Source organism: Accipiter gentilis, chromosome 12, assembly GCF_929443795.1.
Source record: "Accipiter gentilis chromosome 12, bAccGen1.1, whole genome shotgun sequence".
In the NCBI taxonomy this organism is placed as follows: Eukaryota; Metazoa; Chordata; class Aves; order Accipitriformes; family Accipitridae; genus Astur; species Astur gentilis.
The window spans coordinates 9,754,412-9,775,280 of NC_064891.1; positions in this window are offsets into that span (position 1 = coordinate 9,754,412).

Sequence of the window (20,869 nt, forward strand, 5' to 3'; positions counted from 1 at the left end):
CCAAATGCACATATATATGAAGATACTGCAGCTAATGAAGCCTGGAAACAGCCGAGTGTGCTCTGGGGACAGACTTACAGATTAGAAAGTGCCATAGTCTTCTCGAATAGCGCAATATTCTTTCTGAGACATTTCCAACTGGTGCCGCAGGACATATTTAGTCCATGTTGGTGTTTTGCTTTCAAGAGCTTTGGCCGTTCACTCCAACCTTTAGCAAGTTAACCCATCTCAGACAGAAGGTTTGTGTCCCTGCTGCTCCACAAGCACAGTCGCGAGCACCGTGCCACAGGTATTTGCCAGCAAAAAAGTCAGCAATCCTTAACTAGGTGCCCCACCACTTCGGACATGCTCTCTCTGTTACGGTTTCAGGCAAATCACTAGGCCATTGACTCGGTCCTGCCATGAGGTCACGCCAACTGAATGGCATCTGGAAAACTACTCCGCGTGAGAAATTGCTGGGTGAAGCAGATAAGCGAACGAGGAGCTGACAAAAGTTTGGACAATGCCATGAGGGATGCCTGCCCTTCACAGGGGCTTAAGGGGGAATTAGGACCTCACAGGGGAGTACTGGGGACCTCAGGGAAAGCAGATGCTCCTGAGGTAACCATATACACAATGCCCTCTAAGGGAATAATAACAACAACAATAATAATACCATCAATACCAATTATTAGACCATAATAATAACATCATTATTACTATTGTTGCTGTGCTATTGTTGTTGTTATTATTATTATTATTATTCCCTCTAGACAACAGCATCAGAAATATCAAGTCTGGGTATGGATCTAGTAAAACTGGGACCATCCAGGAAAAAGTAACCAGGGGCAGGTTATTTACTCAGGAGGGGAGCAAGGCAGAGAAAGTGAGGTATGAGGATGGCAAAAAGGAAGGTCAAGAAATGGGAAAAGGGATAATACAGTCATACGAATGGGGCCTGCGCCTGATCTTGGCAGGTGCAGCAGGACAATGAAACAAAACCTGTGCTCCCGAGCCTACCGAAAGAGCCAAACCTGCTTCTGTGGCTGGGAGGACCAGAGGGGAGGGGGGAAGGCAGGCAGGATGCTTTCCCTGCCCAAAATGGCAACACCCAGACAGATGGATCCCATTCTCATGTGTTAGTGCCCATTATTCCTGGCCAAGTACCCACCACTTCCCACCGCTCTCGCCCTTCCACCAGCGCATGTCATTGCTTTGTATTTGGGCTTGTCAAATTCACCAGCATTCAGTTTATTTTCCACCAGAACACAGGCATTTAACACAGCTGCATATGCCAGAGCCTGCAGAAAAACAGTCCTAGGTGGTTTTTGGGGGTTTGGGGTTTGTGTCTTTTTTGTTTGTTTGTTTAAAGTAATTAAAACCAACCATGTTGCAATAACAACTGTACGGAGGTCAAATTCCAAGTTGTGTTTTCAGGCACAGCAAGGTCTTATGATTTGCTTACAATAAAGTTTTGTTAGTTTAGCATGCCAATAGATGATACTTCTCCCCTATGCCAAGCAGAACACTTTATCTTAGCCTCCATAGTGAAGCTGCCCCTCTGTTTACACAATCTCCAGTAGTGTATTATCAAAACCTTCTTGATAATCGGAAATGGTTTTAGAAAACTGTCAAGTACCTGAGAAGACAAAGCCCAGCTTCCTGCAGCTCAGCTTTGTCTTCTGAGGTACTTGACAGTTTCCTAAAACCGTTTCCAATTATCAAGGTTTTGAGTGCCTCCTTAGCTGCAGACCAATGGCTCTATTTAATAGTGCTTTTAATGATAGCCGTTGGCAGGCAGGCATGATTTTCCTTGCTCCCATCTCACCAAAAGCCAGACAGTCTAGAAATATGAGTCTAAACAAATGAGCCATTAGTGCCAGCTGGCTATTTCCAATTGAGTTATATTTTTTCTATATTACATTATATTGTTGCCCAGAAGTCTTTACTTCCGCTCTTAATTTCTCTGTCCAACTTATTTTATTATCCAAGTGTCATGATCCAATAGCATACAGCAGTGGGTTTTGTGCATTTACTCCAAACGCGCTGAAAAAAAATTGACACTGAAAATCTCAGAGCCATTTCTCTGAGGTCTTTGCAACAAAGAGTCTGAAATACACATTTTAGAGGGGTGGCAGTTATGGGCTTGCCTGACAATTCGAAGATCCCAGAAAAGCTGTTGCAGGTTCTGAACACTAAGTCACCTGAATATTGAATAGTGTCCAGGCTCTCTGGCTAATCTCCCTGATAGACAGTATTTCAACGTTGAAGAGAAAGTCCTGTGCAGGGACAACACTTACAAACAAATATGTTACAAAGACAGGAAAATGACTGATCCCGTGGGATGCAGAAATACTTACACATGAGGAGACAGGTAAAACTGTATATGGGAATTCAGACCCAGTTTGATAGTGACAGGACCTCTAAATCTCGTACCAGTTTCAAGCTCTTAGCCCAAGTCTGCAAGAATCTTCAGCATCATTTTGCTATCAGACTTGAATTAATATTCAACATAAATTTTTGTTCAGTACAGATCACTGAATATAGCCCCAAATTTGCACCAGGGACTGCATCACAGTCCAAGTCTCTTACTGTACTAAGCCTTTACACCACTCATTCTCAGCAATTCTCTAACCTCCCCTTTCCATTAGTTACAGCATGCAATTTATCTATTTGTTAGAATTTCTGATACTGCCTCCACTTTTATATCCATCACTAAGAGGATCTTTCACCTGTAGGTTGCCATTTGCCAGTACATGATGTATTCCTGTGCATACCTTGAGTCATTAGTCTAGCAACATAAAAAAAACCCAAACACCCTCTTTGCAGAAGCTACTGAAATCACAAACATGGTATACTATGATGTTAATGATCAAAATTACCTTAGGCAGTTTTGGATGGGCTCCAAAATAAAACCGCTCCCTCTATTTATCAGAGGTAACCAATTTCTGCCCCCAGTTATCACTTAGTTGTTTGTTAAGCTGACTGGAGGAAGGTCACTGAAATGAGATGCTGGAACACAGCTGTCTGCAGAGATGTATGATCCCTTGGTCTTTCACAGATTCTTGAATTAAGAATAGAAATGAACAATGCTGTTGAAAAGAAATCTTTCACAAGTCAGCTGGTATTTTTAGGTTATGTGAGCAAGAAAAATGGTCAGACTTTCACACCAACTTAGAGAATGAGTCTTATACTTTCACTAGAAACGCTGCTAGGTTCATTATAAGTTTCTGAAAATTGTCTCCTTTTTCTAAATAAAAAGTGGGTCTTTTTTCATTTACGTTGCCTATAATTTGGTTGTGTTATTCTGGAGCTTTCCTCTGCCCATCAGTACCTTTGATACCTCAAATGGTTAAGCACAGTTCAAAGAAGATGTGTGTTGTAGAAGATGAGAAGGCCTATGCTGTGGCAGTATTCTCTCTTTATTGTCACCTACCACTAAATTGACACCTTATTATTTGACTGTAAAGGAGAAAGAAGGGGAAAATTACAGTCTAAACAGGAATTGGAAGATTCGAACGCACTACTTTTCTGCCTCACACTTCCATTTTTCTCTCTCCATAACCACTATTTCATTCCCTGAAATCAGACTCTTATAAGAAGTTGTAGCTCAACTGTAAGAAGGATTCCTTTCCAGAAACTTCTCAAATGTTATCCTGAGTTATGAATCAAAAGCGTCTCATTTCTCACTCTTCTGACCTAAGCCGACTCCTGAGAGGAGACAGACTGGCTGGCAGCAGTGAAGCAAAATGAATGTTTCCCATAGATACAAATATGCATTTATGTAGGCTGTGCTCAGATCCTTCATCTCATAGTTGCCGCTGCTGACAACAATAAAAAGTGGGTACTCAAATTGTCACAGAATTGAACAATGCCTCCTCCGAGGTTATTTTCCCGTAGTGGGACAGCTGATCACACCAGACTCTTGCCACAGAGTCTAACATACAGTATGCATTATTTTATGAAAATCAGCAGTCCTGGTCAAATCCATTTGCGCGTAGCTCAGATGACTTGACTGCAGCCATACAAGCTGTGCACCGAGCCCCTTCTGCTTGGACAACTGAAACCATGAATTATGTCAAAAGGACTTAGACCCTAATAAGCTCTGTCTTGTAAAACCAAACGTGGCTCAGATTACTTTTCATTCGTATCTTTTAATTTTCTTTGAGGAGCAACAGGAATAAAGTAGGCCTTGATTATTTTCATAGCTCCCACAAAGACACCCCTTCCCCCAAATTAGACGGAAGTTGTAAACTGAAGAGATTTCTTTCACGTTGTGTGTACATAAATTCTATCTCCTGGAAGAGGGATGAAAGTGTAGCAAATGGGAGGAACCAACTCCCAATAATAAAAATATATCTAAACTATGTTATCCAGCCCACTTTTCTGAAAGGTAATAAAAAATCAGCATCAAACTCTGCAAGCAAATGCTAATGAAAGGATGAAGGATATAAGTTTTTACTGTCCCTAACTCCCCCTTTCAATCACACTTAATTACAGACTGAGGACACCAGTTACTTGGCTGGTCGCCTCTAATTGTATTAGCATCTGGACTGCATCAAGCATTTTCAGCCAGTAGAAAGGAGATGGCTTCTTTGTAACAACGGCCAAATAACAGAATCTCACAACAATGACCTGGGTAGGAATACAGATTTTTTTTTGTGCTCAGGGACCTGGAGTAGGACCCAGAAAATTTGGTTTCATCCCCTAGTACAGGTAGTGGAGCTATCGTGGGCTGGTCATTAAACTTCTCTTATCCTTTTGTCAGCCCTTATCTGCAAACAGAATGCTACAATTATTTGGCTTCCTTTGTCTTGCCTCTTCACAGAGGAATTTTTTTTTTCATGTCAGGTGAAGTGATGACAAGGACAATCCTTCACTGTAGGAACTCACTGAATATCTTCAAACTGAAGTATTTTGTTTTAACTGAAAATTATCAATGTATTCATTTCAGTGTGAACCAAGAAGGCTCCTTGAAATGCTAAGCTTGAATAACTCAAATTATCGAAGAACTTTAAAAAAGTCACTTCTGCAAAAATATGTAACAGACAACCTTTTGTTCTGCTTGAGACTCTGCCTGCGTGAGGGTGTGCTGAAGCATTACATTTTAACCAAGTCACTGTAAAACTGGAACCTTGTAATTACATCTTCTCCATCAGTCACAACCATCTCAATCTCCCCATTTGTCTAACTGCAAGGTCAGAAAGATTCGTCTGGCATCTAAATATCAGATCAGGTTCTTTTTGCCTTTGTAGGTCAGTATCAGTGGCAAAAAAACTTAAAAACTTTGGTTTTGGGGTTTTCTGGGAGGGCTTTTTGCTGTTTTTTCTTTTTTTTTTTTTTTTAAACTTGCCTTTTTTTAGGATGTACAAAGAAAATATGCTGCTAATGTTTTACAGATGTATTGGCTTTGAACTGCTGACAGATGCAGGAAGTTGGTTTTAGCTAATATAATTAACTAGTACGACCTTCAAAACTCACAGGGTATTAGCACATGCTCTGTTGAGAACAGCGCTACATCGCTGCCACCCTCAATTCAAGTATTGCCCTCAGAATGGAGTGATGTGGCTTTTCTCAGTTTTGGGAACTGCTGCATAATTTCAGTTGCTGGGATAGATGTGAACCTTGCTTTTCAGAAGGAACTTAACTTGGGACACCGCCTCTTTCCCATTAGCTTGGAAAGCAGAAATGTTCCCCTGAAGAGGACTTGGAATGCGAGCAAACACCACAAACCATGACACGCTGCATGCCATGCAGTGAGCAAGCGTGAGGCTAAGCTCTCCTTATAATTCTGGCCATAAATCCTTCATATGCAGACTGTAATCACTGTCATTCAGGGAATGAAACTCACCCTTGTACCTAGAAAGTCCTGTCATCCATCAACTTTGTCACCTTGGGCAAATTATATCCTGTCAGTGTTTTAGCCATAAAACTAGGTAGGCGATGCTCGCCTACCTTCAGTCACATAGTAAGGATTAATTAGCTAATATTTTTAAAAGCCTCCCAATCAAACACCAGAGTACAGCAATACTACACCCAGTAACACTGCCTATTGTTCCAGCTGCTGACTGCCCCAGGAATTGGTCTCACATAAAAGAGAGAGACAAAAGGTAAGGAAAAAAAAAAAAAAAAAAGAGAGAATGGAGGAAGTAGCGCATGTTGTCACTATGTTTTTAACAGGATAAATGCCATGTAGCAATAACCTCAGGGTGTCTTGCGGGCGTGTGGGGAGGATGCAGAGGGTTTGGGAAGGAGGAAGGGAGGGCACAAGCACTAGGCAGCAGAGGGAAGAGGTGAGCATCCGAGCAGAGGGGCAGGGACCAGCAGTGGTGCGTTTTGACAGAGAGGTGAAAGGGTCTGACAAAAGAGAAGTCTGTCTCAGACTGCTTTCTCTTCTCACCATCAAAACGTTTAGATCTTTGCGCCAGCTACTCCTCCTCAGAGATGAGTGGTGTGAGCTGCTAAGGCCTTCTAATGAAAACAGTGTACTCCACATCCCCTGGCTCTTCCACTCTCTCAAATATCCCCCTCACATCCTTTTGGCAGACAGCGTAAGACTTGTGGGATGTAAAGTAGCTCCGCCTTGTGGTGTGTGAAAAGCTGGTCTTAACCAGGAAACAGTGCTTATAGAAACGTGTGAATTCGGTAAGACTCAAACACCAAGGTCCTCTCTTTAACTATAGAGGAGAGCGTAAACGTTCTCCCATGCTGCCTCCTAAGTGTACCTCAGGGTCCTATCTTGAGAAACCCGTTGCAAAGAAGAGATCAGCAAAGCATCAACTGAGGACTTTTAAGCCCTTGTTACTTGTATCCATTCAACATATTGAAATCATCAAATGCATCCCTTTATTGAAGTAAAGAGACTTGTAATGTTTCCTGCCCTCAGCTTTGTGTTAACTAATCCTCATTGCATTTTTCAGCCTTTGCAGCACCTTTAGTTGACAGGTGCCCAGGGAAAGGGATCCCTTCTGGTGTTGTCATTTTGACATTTTTTTTGAGCTGCACTGAAACACAAACTAGATCCTTCCCTACTTATTTTTCAGTGAAAAAAACAAAGAGAAAGGCTGTCTCAAACATTCATTCAGTGGTTATGGCACTGGCATTGCACAAGGGACACTTACACTCAGATTCCTGGCCTGAATGACAAAAAGCAAAACCTTCCACTTTTGTCTTCCAGATCCCTGTCAAAGTGCTCTACATCCAGGCCCTGAGATCAGGATGGTGCTGCTGCGCTCGTCTGTCTCCATCGCAGAGTATTTAACTATTTATACAAAGTGGTTTGGTCCCAACAGGAGACTGAAACAGTGCCTCCAAAACCAGATCACAGAATGATGTGCCAACACCTGTTTGTTTCCAACCATGTGCACACAAAAATCATGTTTGATGAAACACAATTTTCATACCAAATGAACTGTGTTGCTGAACTCACAGATCCATTTCAAACCACAGCGATAACTTTGACAGGCATTTCACTTCAGGTCTCATCAGGGGCCAGCACAGGCCAGCCTTGCCATGCTTGCACTTCTTAGAGCGTCATGACACTTCGTCAGTGAAACGCTTCTGTTAAAGGATGAATGGGTTGCACAATAATATTCCCTATTCTCTTCCCCCATTTTAATCACTGCCCTAAGTAGTTAGGGCCAAATTTAAAAAAAACAAAACAAAAACAAAAACCCCAACAACAACAACATACACCCACAACCTATTACTGCTCTTTAAAAGGGATTTCTTTGCATGACTACTTGCTGTACACATTTTGAAAAAAATTTGGTTTTGTTTTTGACTACCAGCATGCACAGGAATTCTACCATTCTAATGAGCCACAAACGGGCAGTTTTCCAAGTATCACTGATGATTTCGGATGCCTCAAACTATAATCGGAAACGTCTTCAATCATGTTGTGAAAATACTGTGACCTGGAGATACGAAGAAAGCTCCTGCAGGTGATCAACAGAAGCAGACCTTAGCTGCGTGTCTCTCAGATGCTGGAAACTAGTTAATACTCCCAGGTTCTTAAAAATACATACATGGAGTGTATTTAAACTTTTAACTAAAGGATAATTTTGTTCAACTTTCACAGAACCCTTTAATCAACAGGTTCTCCAGGGCTTAGAGAAACAGTTTGAAAATTACCAATACAAAGAATGGCAACGAAGGCATGGAAATGGAAATTGCCACATCAGTGTTTAAAAGTGCACATATCTACACCATATTCTACAGGCAGCCCCAAGGCCAGCCGCCAGAGGAGCAGAAATAAAGCCTGCAAACAGAAGGCTGGGCATGCTACCAATCCCTATTATTATGAGTAAAGGTGCTCTACTGTATTCAAACACCTGTTTAGAAAAACTTATCAGTACAATAAGATTTAGGAAGCTCTGCCTGTGGGGGTTTTGTAAGTTACTGCATTCAGGCAGCTGCTAGGAGACAGAAAAGAAAGCAAAGCTGTCAATTATTCACCTGGAACAAACATTACCTGTCACTAATCTGCTTTCCAAGCAATTTCCAAATTAATTTAATAAATCATCTTTGTAATTTACTAAAATCTATTACTTTAAAATATTTACTTTTGATCAAAGCCAAAAGAATATCCATATGTCACTGTAAAATAAAGTTAAACTCCCTAAGCCTACCTCCGATGGTGCAGTAGAGATTTGAACTACTAGAAAAAGAAATACACACTTTTATAACTTTTGATAGTATCTTTACCTTGGTTTGGTAACACGGTGGACTGGTGATTTAAAATTTTGATAATATAGTGGGATATAAAGGAGGCTTTTCACACATACAGTTTTGCTTTGGTTTTTTTTTCCTCTGTAAAGACTTACTTGGAGTTCTAGTATCCACATGAGAAACAGAATTCATCCACGAAGGTCAAAGTAGCGAGTTTTCCGTAACTTTATTTGCCACAATGAACAAGGCAGGCAAGTTTTGGCATGGCCCAGCCTCTGTACTTTACTCTCAAGTAAGTTTTGTTTAGAAAAAAACCAGAAACCACCTTTATTAGTTTCAGAGCTGCTGATATGAAGCATCTTTACTTCTTCTCATGTGCATGCAAAACCAGGGAAGAAATTCAGAGACTGATGTATGAAAACATGTTTTTCCTTGGTTTTAGACAAGGTACCTGGAGAAAAACATTTACTATGCTGAATCTGATGAGCGCTTCTGAGGGGCCAGGCTATCACCCTCTCCACTTAGAACACAGTTTGGCCGACCTTATTAAATATTTTTGTTTTCCTGCACAAACTGTGACGCAATGGCATTGGCTGTGAATGAGTCCAGTGAATGATGAGAAAAGAGCTGCAGATTTTTTCCTTCTCTTAATATGGGTTGGTCACTGTTCTTTCCTCCCACTGTGTAAGTGCTTAATAGGGGCTTGCAGCAGAATTTGGTTTCCTGGGGGTGATCAGTATCTCACTTTCAAATTGAGAATGTCCCAGTGCCTAACACTTGCTTTCACTTATATTTTGAGGCAAGTCACTCTGGACAAAATTGGGCCAAGGGGCCCAATCTTGACAAAATCTTGACAGCTTAGCACTGCAGGGCTACAGGCTGAGCTTCTTATCATTACCACACAACACGACACAGTAACTAGATATCTTTTTACTCAACAGCAGCCAGTAATCTAGTGGTTTGGGCACTGCCAGAAAAAGGAAAGCTGGCTTCTGCTCTCAGGACTATTTATGTGTTTAATACTCATCTTTTCTTGTTGCCATTGCCTTTGAGTTGGGCCACACCAAGCTCTCAAAAACTAGGTAAGAGCCATACTCCTCCCACCCTCATAGCAATGTCCAGCTACTGTGGTTTTGAGGCCATTTTTCGGAGCCAGTCTAAGAACTCATGTTCTTAGATTAGAAAGTATTGGTGCTCAGTTTCTGCCAATGAAAAAGCTGATTTTTAAAAAATTTATTATTATTATTAAGGGTGTTTTGTAATTATCCAAATTGTCACAGCTTTATCCTGTAATACATTTTGAGTTTGAAGAAACCTGCTTTAGAGCTATTGATCCTTCTCTGTTGCCAGCCAAAAATAAAGCACCTGAAAAAGGGCATGTTATTGTGGTATGAGACATATTCACAGAACTACCAATGATAAGGGGAAATCCAGTTAATGCGTGCTGTGGGGATGACTAGAAAAAACAGGTGTGGGAAGCAACATAAAGCTTTGTGTTCCAAACTGTTAATCTGGAACTAGAATTAACCTACTGGTTAGGAAACAATAACTGGAATTTTATGGCAGTCAATAACTGAGGGAGAAATCACTATTTTCATCAACTTTACGTGAAGACATGTAACTGTACACAGTTAATTTTTTAAGTTGTTCACCTGCTCTGGACCCTTGACCACAAACTAGTATGTTGGTAGATACACTGCATTCAATTACTTAAGAAATAATGGCATATACATTTTCTCCAGTGGTAAAACTGGTTTAAGAATCCTATCCTTTCCCACCCAAAGCTTGTTCTATGTAACTCCTTTGTTATGCTGATGCAACCTCTTGTCAGGTAACTGTATTGGAGTTAATTGTCCCCATAGCAGCCCTCGTAGTGCTGTGCTCTGCATCAGTAGCTAGAAAGGTATAGATAACACACCAGTGTTTTGGCTACTGCTGAGCAGCACTGGCACAGCATCGAGGCTGTCTCTCCAACATTTTTGCCCCCCCCCCCCCCCAACGGCAGGCTGGGGCTGGGCAAGATCTTGGAAGGGGGCATAACCAGGACAGCGGACCTAAACTAACCAAACAGATATTCCATACCATATGACGTCAGCTCAGATATAAAAGCTAAGTAAACGGAGACGGAAGGGGGACATTTTTGTCTTCTGGAGCAACTGCTACACGTACTGAAGCCCTGCTTCCTAGGAAGTGGCTAGACATTGCCTGCTGATGGGAAGTAGAGAATAACATCATTTGGTTTTCTTTGCTTTCACTTTATTAAGCTGTTCTCACCTTGGCCCACGAGCCTTTTGTTGTATTTTCTCGCCCCTGTCCAGCTGAGGAGGGGGAGTGATAGAGCAGCTTTGGTGGGCACCTGGCCCCCAGCCAGGGTCAACCCACCACAGTCCTTTTTGGCACCCAATGTGGGGCTCGACAACAGCACTTTTGCATTAAGCGTGCCATAGCTAGTTATTAAGCGGCAAGCTCCTGTGCAGGTCACAGAACTTGTTGCCTGCTTGCTTATCTCGATTTTGCTGAGTTTGGGAACATGGTAATGCAAATAATGGCTGTGTGCTTTGCCCTGGCACTGATGGTTTTACTACGCTGTGGGAGCAATCTTGTGGGGAGAATGAAGGAACTTGGGAACACGCTAATACAAATAATGGCTATGCCCTGGCACTGATGGCTTTGCTGTGCTGTGGGAGCTATCTTGTGGAGGAAGATGAGGAGAGAATGGAGATGAGGGAATACATCTCCCTCTCCCTACTGGGCACTGATGTGAATGGTTTTATTATGCAGGCTCCCGAGGACCTTGTTCACCCTTATGTGAGCTGTTCAATACTAATAATTAATACTGGTGGTATATTATGGGTATTGTGGAATCAGGTCTCGTCCTGGTATAAGAGAAAACAAGTTTCGGGTGAGGCAATACTGAAACGTGCTCTCAAGCGACCGGTCCCTGGGTGGCAGGGTATATGGAAGGATTTGGGCAGATTCCTAGGAACGTTATCACCTCCCATAATCTGGGAATTTACACCCTAACAGGCAAGCAACCCTGGCCAACTGACATGCGTGCCACTTGATAGAAAGGTGCCTCGTCTATCCCAATGAAAACCAGCAGTTTCTCGCGCTGTACTGGGGCCTGGCCTATGCCTACCGAGCCATAGTTCAACACTCTCAGAGGACCACGGTTGAGGCAGGGACCCAGACTGTATCTCAGGACACCATGCTTGAGATAGGGACCCAAACAACAACAACTACAGTAATTGCCCCAGTAGTGAAAAAGCAACAGTGGACAAGGAGATCAACGGGTCCGTATCATTGATTAGTAAGGGAAGAAGAAGAAGAGGAAAGGTTTAATCTAGAAGCTGGTCCTTCGACAAAGAAATTGGAGGAAGGAGTGAGAGACCTTAAAAAGAAAGCAGAAACTACCCAGTCCCTGACCTCCTCAGGACTTCGAGACTTGCTGCAAGACTACAGCTGCCAGCCAGGCGAGTGGATTGCTGCCTGGCTGCTCCGATGCTGGGATAGTGGGGCTGACAGTCAGCAACTGGAAGGCAAGTAAGCCCAACAGCTGGGATCCCTTGCTAGAAACTGGGGAATTAAAAGAGGAATTGGAAAAGAGGCAGCAATTTGCAGTCTCTGGAGCTGGCTCCTCTCAAGTGTGAGGGCAAGATATCCATTCAAGGAAGATCTTGTGAACTCCTCAGGAAAGTGGACTACCGCAGATGAAGGCATCCAGTACCTGAGAGAGTCAGCAGTGCTGGAAGTCATCTACAGCGATCTAGATGATGAGGAGGTCTCCAGAGATCCAGAGGATATCCTCTGCACACGGGCCACATGGAGAAAGGTGACTCAAGGTGCCCAGCATCGTATTCTAACAGCTTAGCAGTGATGTATTGCCCAGATATAGAAACACTAACTGTGGAGAAAGTGTCATCTTGACTGCAAAACTCTGAAGAAAATCTCTGCGTCTCCTCATCCCTACAGGACAGTGCCTTGGCTGTTAGGGACGCTCCAAGAAATGAGTCCTCTCCCGCCCCGGTCAGAGGGAAAGGGAGCCCAAGGCATATGCCATGTGGTGCGCTCTGGTTCTTCCTGCGTGACCAAGGAAGCGGGATGGCGAACCTTTAAGCTGGAAGCCTGTGTATGTGAACCGAGAGGGAAGACAGCTGATAAGAAGGGGTCACCTGAGAACAAGGCTGTCACCGTAGTTGCTGTAGATGCCCAAGAAAGCAATCGGCAATCCTCCAGGTGTAGAAGAACTGAAACCACCTCCCTTGATTCTGGTGAGGGGACATCTGGTCTGCCACCGCAAGGGTCAGACAGTGAATACTCTGATAAGGAACAGCAATAGAGGGTCCCTGCCTTTGGCCAGGAGGAGGAAAGGGATGACTGGATATACTGGACTGTGCGGATTCAATGGCCTGGCACATCAGACCCACAGAAGTATAAGGCTTTGGTAGACACTGGTGCACAGCGTACGCTGGTGCCATCAGGGTACAGGGGCACACAACCCATCAGGATCTCTGGAGTGACAGGGGGATGGCAAGAATTGACTATATTGGAGACTGAGGTGAGCTTAACAGGGGACAAGTGGGAAAAGCACCCCATTGTGACCGGCCCAGAGGCCCCTTGTATCCTTGGCATAGACTACCTCAAGAGAGGGTACTTCAAGGGCCCAAAGGGGTACTGATGGGCTTTTGGTGTAGCCACTGTAAACACAGAGAAAACCAAACGGCTATCTACCCTGCCTGGCCTCTCGGAAGATCCCTTCATTGTGGAATCGCTGCGAGCTTAAGAACAGCAGGTGCCAATTGCTACCAGGACAGTGTGCTGGTGGCAATATTGCACAAACTCAGACTCCCTGGCTCCCATCCCTGACCTGAGTGATCAACTGGAAAGCCAGGAGTCATCAGCAAGACTCATTCACCTTTTAATAGACCTACATGGCCAGCACAAAAGTCTGATGGAGACTGGAGGTTAATGGTAGATTATCGTGGCCTGAATGAAGTGACACCGCCACCGAGTGCTGCAGTACCAGACATGTTAGAGCTGCAACATGAACTGGCATCAAAGGCAGCCACATGGTATGCTACAATTGATATTGCCAATGCGTTTTTCTCCATTCCTTTGGCAGCAGAGCACAGGCCATGGTTTGCTTTCACGTGGAGAAGTGTCCAATACACCTGGAATTGACTGCCCCAGGGGTGGAAGCACAGCCCTATCATTTGTCACGGACTAATCCAAACTGCACTGGAACAGGGCGATGCCCCTGAACATTTACAATACATAGATGACATCATCGTGTGGGGCAACAAGGCAGAAGTGTTTGAGAAGGGAAAAAGAGTAATTCAGATTCTTCTGAAAGCTGGTTTCACCGTAAAGAAAAGCAAGGTCAAGGCACCCGTGCAAGAGATTGTGTTATTGGGAATAAAATGGCAGGATGAACGCCGTCATGTCCCTATGGCTGTGGTTAACAAGACAGCAACTATGTCTTCACTAGCTAACAAGAAAGAAACACAAGCTTTCCTAGGCCTTGTGAGGTTCTGGAGAATGCATATTCCAGGTTACAGTCAGCTTGTAAGCTCTCTCTATCGAGTAACCCGGAAAAAGAACTATTTTGAATGGGGCCTGGAGCAACAACAAGCCTTTGAGCATATCAGACAGGAAATAGCTCGTGCAGTAGCTCTTGGGCCTGTCTGGACAGGACCAGATGTACAAAATGTACTCTACACTGCAGCTGGGGAGCATGGTCTCACCTGGAGCCTGTGGCAGAAAACACCAGGAGAAACCCGAGGTCGACCATTAGGGTTTTGGAGCCGGGGGTACCGAGGATCAGAAGCCCACTACACCCCGACTGAAAAAGAGATACTAGCAGCATATGAGGGGGTTCGAGCTGCTTCAGAAGTTGTTGGTACAGAAGCGTATCTCCTCTCGGCACCACGATTGCCCGTGCTACGCTGGATGTTCAAAGGAAACATCCCCTCTACACATTGTGCAACCGGCGCTATGTGGAGTACGCGGATAGTGTTCATCACACAACGAGCTCGACTGGGGAAATCCAACTGCCTGGGAATTTCAGAAGAGATCACGGACCAGCCAGAAGGCAGAGATTTTGGAGCATTGCCTGAGGAGGTGGCTCGTGCCCAAGAGGTGCCACCATATAATGAGTTATCAGAAGACTGAAGGCGTTATGCTTTGTTTACTGATGGATCCTGTCGTGGTAGGGAACCATTGGAAGTGGAAAGCTGCTGCGTGGAGTCCCACACAACAAGTCGTTGAGACCACTGAAGGAGACGGCGAGTCAAGTCAGTTTGCAGAAGTGAAAGCCATCCCACTAGCCCTAGATATTGCTGAATGAGAAAAGTGGCCGGTATTCTCTCTCTATACCGACTCCTGGATGGTGGCTAATGCCCTATGGGGGTGGCTACAGCAGTGGAAGAAGACCAATTGGCAACGCAGGGGTAAACCCACCTGGGCAGCTGCACTGTGGCACGACATCGCTGCCCATGTAGAACACATGGCTCTAAAGGTACATCATGTAGATGCTCACATGCCCAAAAGTCGTGCCACTGAAGAACATCAAAATAATGAACAGGTAGACAAGGCTGCCAAAATAGAAGTAGCTCAGGTGGACCTGGACTGGGAGTGCGAGGCTGAGCTATTTGTAGCTCGATGGGCCCATGAGACATTGGGACATCTAGGGAGAGATGCAACATATAGATAGGCTCGTGATTGAGGGGTGGACCTGACCATGGAGGCCATCACACAGGTCACTCATGAATGTACAACATGCTGCAATCAAGCGAGCCACTAGAGTAAAGTCTCCCTGGAACGGAGGGCGGTGGCTGGGTTTTCGATATGGAGAGGCCTGGCAAACTGACTACATTGGACCACTGCCACGAACATGTCAAGGCAAGCGCTACATACTCACCATGGTGGAAGCAGCTACTGGTTGGCTAGAAACATATCCTGTAAACCATGCCACTGCCCAAAACACCATCTTAGGCCTCGAAAGGCAAATTTTATGGCGACACGGTACCCCAGAAAGAACCGAATCAGACAACAGGACTCATTTCTGAAATAACCTCATAAGCTCCAGGGCAAAGAAACATGGCATCGAGTGGGTGTAGCACATCCCCTATCACCCACAAGCATCTGGAAAAATTGAGAGATATAATGGACTGTTAAAGACTATGTTGAGAGCACTAGGCAATGGGGCATAGAAACATTGGGATACAAATTTAGCTGAAGCCACTTGGCTCGTTAACACCAGAGGATCTGCTAACCGTCCTGGTCCTGCCCAAACAAAACCCCTACATACTGTGGGAGGAGATAAGGTCCCCATAGTGCACATAGGGAAGTGGCTCGGGAAGGCAGTGTGGATTTCTCCTCCCATGGGAAAAGGCAAACCCATTCGTGGCATTGTCTTTGCTCAAGGACCTGGGTGTACTTGGCGGGTAATGCGGAAGGATGGGGAGACCCAGTGTGTGCCTCCAGGACATTTAACCTTGGGGAAAAATAATCTGTGATGTGAGCTGTATGTTGTAGGAAGTAATGTAGCAGGAATGACCTGAACTGCAGAGGAGTGAACTTCGCAAGGAACCAGGTGAGTGCAACGGAGACCCAAACCGAGCCGGTGTTGGTGCCCAACGATCGAACATACTGCTTCTCCTTGTTCTGACCACTCATCTTGATGGATGAGGCCCAAGTCATAACCTGTGTGTGAACACCTGGAGGAGTGGAAGAAGCCCATGGAATATCTATCTGTTAAAGGACACGGGATAGTAATTAATGAGAATGTGTAAGTCTCTATGTTGAGTATAAAAGTGGTTTAAGTATGTAGTTTCAGTTTTAAGTGTTGGTAAGAAGGGATTTCAGTAATGAGAATTAAATGCAATAGCATGGTTAGAAGATATGTGTATTAAATTATGTGGGACCCAAGCATGACGCAAATGGTATGGAATAAGGGGTGGAGATTATATTGGGTCTGGCTGAGATGGAGTTAATTGTCCCCATAGGAGCCCTCGTAGTGCTGTGCTCTGCATCGGTAGCTAGAAAGGTATAGATAACACACCAGTGTTTTGGCTACTGCTAAGCAGCACTGGCACAGCATCGAGGCTGTCTCTCCAACATTTTTGCCGCCCCCCCCTCAACGGCAGGCTGGGGCTGGGCAAGATCTTGGGAGGGGGCATAACCAGGACAGCGGACCTAAACTAACCATACAGATATTCCATACCATATGACGTCAGCTCAGATATAAAAGCTAAGTAAACGGAAACGGAAAGGGGGCATTTTTGTCTTCTGGAGCAACCGCTACACGTACTGAAGCCCTGCTTCCTAGGAAGTGGCTAGACATTGCCTGCTGATGGGAAGTAGAGAATAACATCATTTGGTTTTCTTTGCTTTCACTTTATTAAGCTGTTCTCACCTTGGCCCACGAGCCTTTTGTTGTATTTCCCCCCCCCCCCCCCCCCCGTCCAGCTGAGGAGGGGGAGTGATAGAGTGGCTTTGGTGGGCACCTGGCACCCAGCCAGGGTCAACCCAGCACAGTAACCTTGCAAAAACAGACAAGTAAAATGTTCTGAGTTAAAAAAACCCCAGCTTTTAACTGTGATCAAAGTGGGAATAAGTATCTGGAGTGGGGAGAGGAGGCACCTTTTGAAATAGCATTATCCTGGGGTAAGATGTAAGACTGCAATGTGAGCATCAACATTTGAATATGCCAGAGACTCTGGAGACCAGACTTTTGAAACTAAACAGGAATTCAGCATTCAGGCACTTCCAGCCCACTAACTGCATCCCAAGGAGAACCTGCTCTGCTCCAGATGGGCTGTCAGGCAGCCCTTCTAACAGGAACTCCTACACAAGGAAAAATAAATATAAAAGCTACATCCCTTAGCAATGCCTCTGGAACCTGAAGCAGGAACAGGTGCTACACCCAAACTTGTGATTGTAAAAGTGCTGCACAGCTCCCACCCCTTCTACAGCAGTGCCTACATCTCATGATTTTTGAAGTGTCCAAAGCACTTACTATTTCACTTCAGTGTATGCCCAGCAGCACTCACAGTTCAACCGCAGAGTAGCCATGCTCTCAGCTCATGCTAAATCTCTAGCTAGGCCAGGGAGCAGATGTTCAGGTGCCCATTTTGCCTGAGGAACTTAACCAAATAAGAGTGCTGAGAACACGCCAAGCTCCTCATGTTCACAAATCCCTGCTTTAGGACACTGAGAAGCAAAAGCATCACCTACAAACCTTAGAAAAAAAGCATGGGGGCACAAGGAAATGTACAGCGTGAGGGTGAAAACTGAGTTTAAGACAGAGATTTTCTCACAAGGGAAAGAAAGGAAGCTCAACACAGCACAGAGGCAGTGCAAGGAGAGCTGCTAGAAGTGAATCCTGTTAAAACAGGACACTCTGATAGTTCAGGGACAGATGGGTTAGTAAGGTATCACGGGGAAAGGAGAAGAATACTCTGGGTAGGAAGGACATGCCTGCAGAGCAGGAGGACACTGGTGACAGACAACATGAAGGCATGTTCCAGGGATATGTGGAAAACCAGGGAGAACTCAAGTGCCAAATCTCACCCTGTGTCTACCAGCCCTTACACTGGGCTCAGTTTCACAAATCCCTTTCACTCCAGGCACAGTTCAGATTTTCTGTGACATCCATCAGAGTGATGCTCCTTGCCCCTAACATCCTCTGTCACTTTGCAAGTAACAGTAGCATAGATCATCAGCTGCGTCCTATACCAGCCTCTGGGGCTCCTACCATTTTTTCTCATACTCCATGTAATTCTCAGCAGATTCATCACCTAGCAGAGCATGCTGGGATTTCTTTGGTACAGGGTGTTAGAAGTAGTGGCTGCCAGATTCATAAAGTCACCATGTAAAGCACATGTATACGTCCACCAGAAGAAAACACAAGCTAAAAATAGGGCAGTAGGCACTACCACCAGTACTTGAGGTAGCATCGCCATGTCTACACAATATTGACACCTGATCTTTGTAGTTGCTTCGTTCTATGATAAACCCCCCAAATGACTTGTGCAAGGGAGGCAATAGCTCAATAGTCCATGAACGTCTTCCTTCACGAATGTGTTAATATACTTACTTTTTCTTCACTGAAACTGTTAAGCACCCTTAATCCTGCCATCAGTCCTGGAGCTGAACTCTGGCTTCTTGCTCTGGTACTTACCCCCTCTCCAGGGCACAGGACATGGCAACAGTTTTATATGGTGTTTAAGTTGATGTCTTGCTGTAATGTGACAGGTATGTCCTTGGGAGCACTCTTCTCTGTCTTTACTAAGGGTTTGACTCCTGTTTAGTTTACCAATGTTTGGGCAATAACTCTGCTTATGAAATGAACTGTCATGCACACAAACATGGGCTCTTACCTCCACTATCAGGCTGCTTCCTTGCTAGTATGGTCCCTTGACTACATGTGTTACTTTATGATCTGTGACTGTCAGCACCTTGGTCCTGGGCAGCTGTCTTCTCAGAGAGCCAATACTGAATGCCTGAGAAGGGTGGGAAAAGGAGTGGTGAAAGAGCGGAGTGGTCTCTTCCTTCCCAGCTCAGGGTTGTTTTGTTTGCCATGAACTCTCTCTCAATGCAGTGGGCTCTTTATTAATAAACTTCACTCCCCTCTCCTCCTGTACCAGCTTGGGACATTGGGAAATACCTGACAGTGAGCAGGGAGCTCTGTGATATACACTGCTGTTTCTTCTGCCCTGATGTAAGAAAGCATCTTTCCACTATGGGCTGAATTCAGGGAATAGCAGAAGTGTGTCATTACAAAACCTAGGCCCTTAGCTGTCATGAGGTGTGTCAGATTCCCAATAAATTCTACGCTGCAATTTAATGCAACTTTTCAGAGGATATTTTTGTGGCTATGCAGACTCAGCCCTTGCTATTTTATGGGAAGCAACTTTGTCCCAACCACTTGCCACATTCAGCTATCTAACTTTGTTAACTAATTAGAGGTCATTATGATGACAAAGGTTACATGGGCCAAATTCCCAGTTAGTTTATAAGATGGTCCAGCCCGATAGCTGGGTGCTGTCAACATCTTTAAGGAAGAATGAGACATTTCTGTAAATACCAAAATACTGCTCTCCTCTCTCTTCACCTTGCAAACCCTGTTTTCTATCAGCTTGTCTTTTTTGGATTGGTTCTCCTCCCCTCACACTCTGTGATTAAATGTTCTCCTCTTCCCAAAACTTACTGCCTGCAGTGCCTTTTGCCTGGGCTCAGAGTCTGGACAAGAACATGCTGGAAACAAGCAGTCTTGCACTGCTGTTCTGCAGCATATGAGCACACAGAATTGCTGCGTTCTCCTCATTTTACAAGCATGCTGTCTTGAAAGCAGATCCTGCAACTTGTTCTGCTCAGCCACGGGTATCTGTGCAAGAGAGGGAGAAGAGAGGAAAGGCTTCTAGTCTGCTGTCGTAGGATTCCTTTCATGCAAAGCATAGATAGTCCTCAGGACAGATAAGTCTCCCCCTCATGGCAATCAAAACCTCCCTATACTCTTGTATACTCTTGCATGTCAGGCCTCTACTACAGTGGCTCTCCCTGCAGGAACCAGACCTTTAGCAGTTGGACCTTGCAGCACTGAACTAAATTTTAACCCATTCACCCACAGCTGTCTGTATTTTACCAATAATTTGTTAGGAAGAAAGAAACTGAATCACCTGAAGCAATTTGGATCAATTCTCCAACTAATAGTTAATTTTTTTTACCAATGGCCTTTTCTTAAGATGAGCTATGTATAAATTATGACTGTACAAATTTAAGAAGAAAAAAAGAAAGAAAACCGCTGAAAAGAACAAAGTAATTCTGTTTTCTGCAAGCAAACAGTCCAAGGAGATGTTCCACTACAAAGGATTAACAGCACACTGAAGAAACTGTAAAGTTAATCTTTGACACAACGAACTCCAGACTTGATACACAACTCTAGGAGACGTTTATTTTCTTAACTGTGTCCCGAGAGCCTGTTTTTAGAAAACTGAAACAATCTGATTCTTCCAGGTATGTATATATAGCGTACATTCAACACCCAGCAAATGGACATTTTCAGCCTCTGAAATATTCTGTGTTCCCTGCTCACATTAACAAAGTGAAAGCATGAAAGCACTGGGTTCCCTTCTGCTCAGAACAAATAGCATCTTCTTGTGCACGCCTAAATAGAAAACATCATTACAAAACACCACCAGGAGGCAGTGTATTAAAA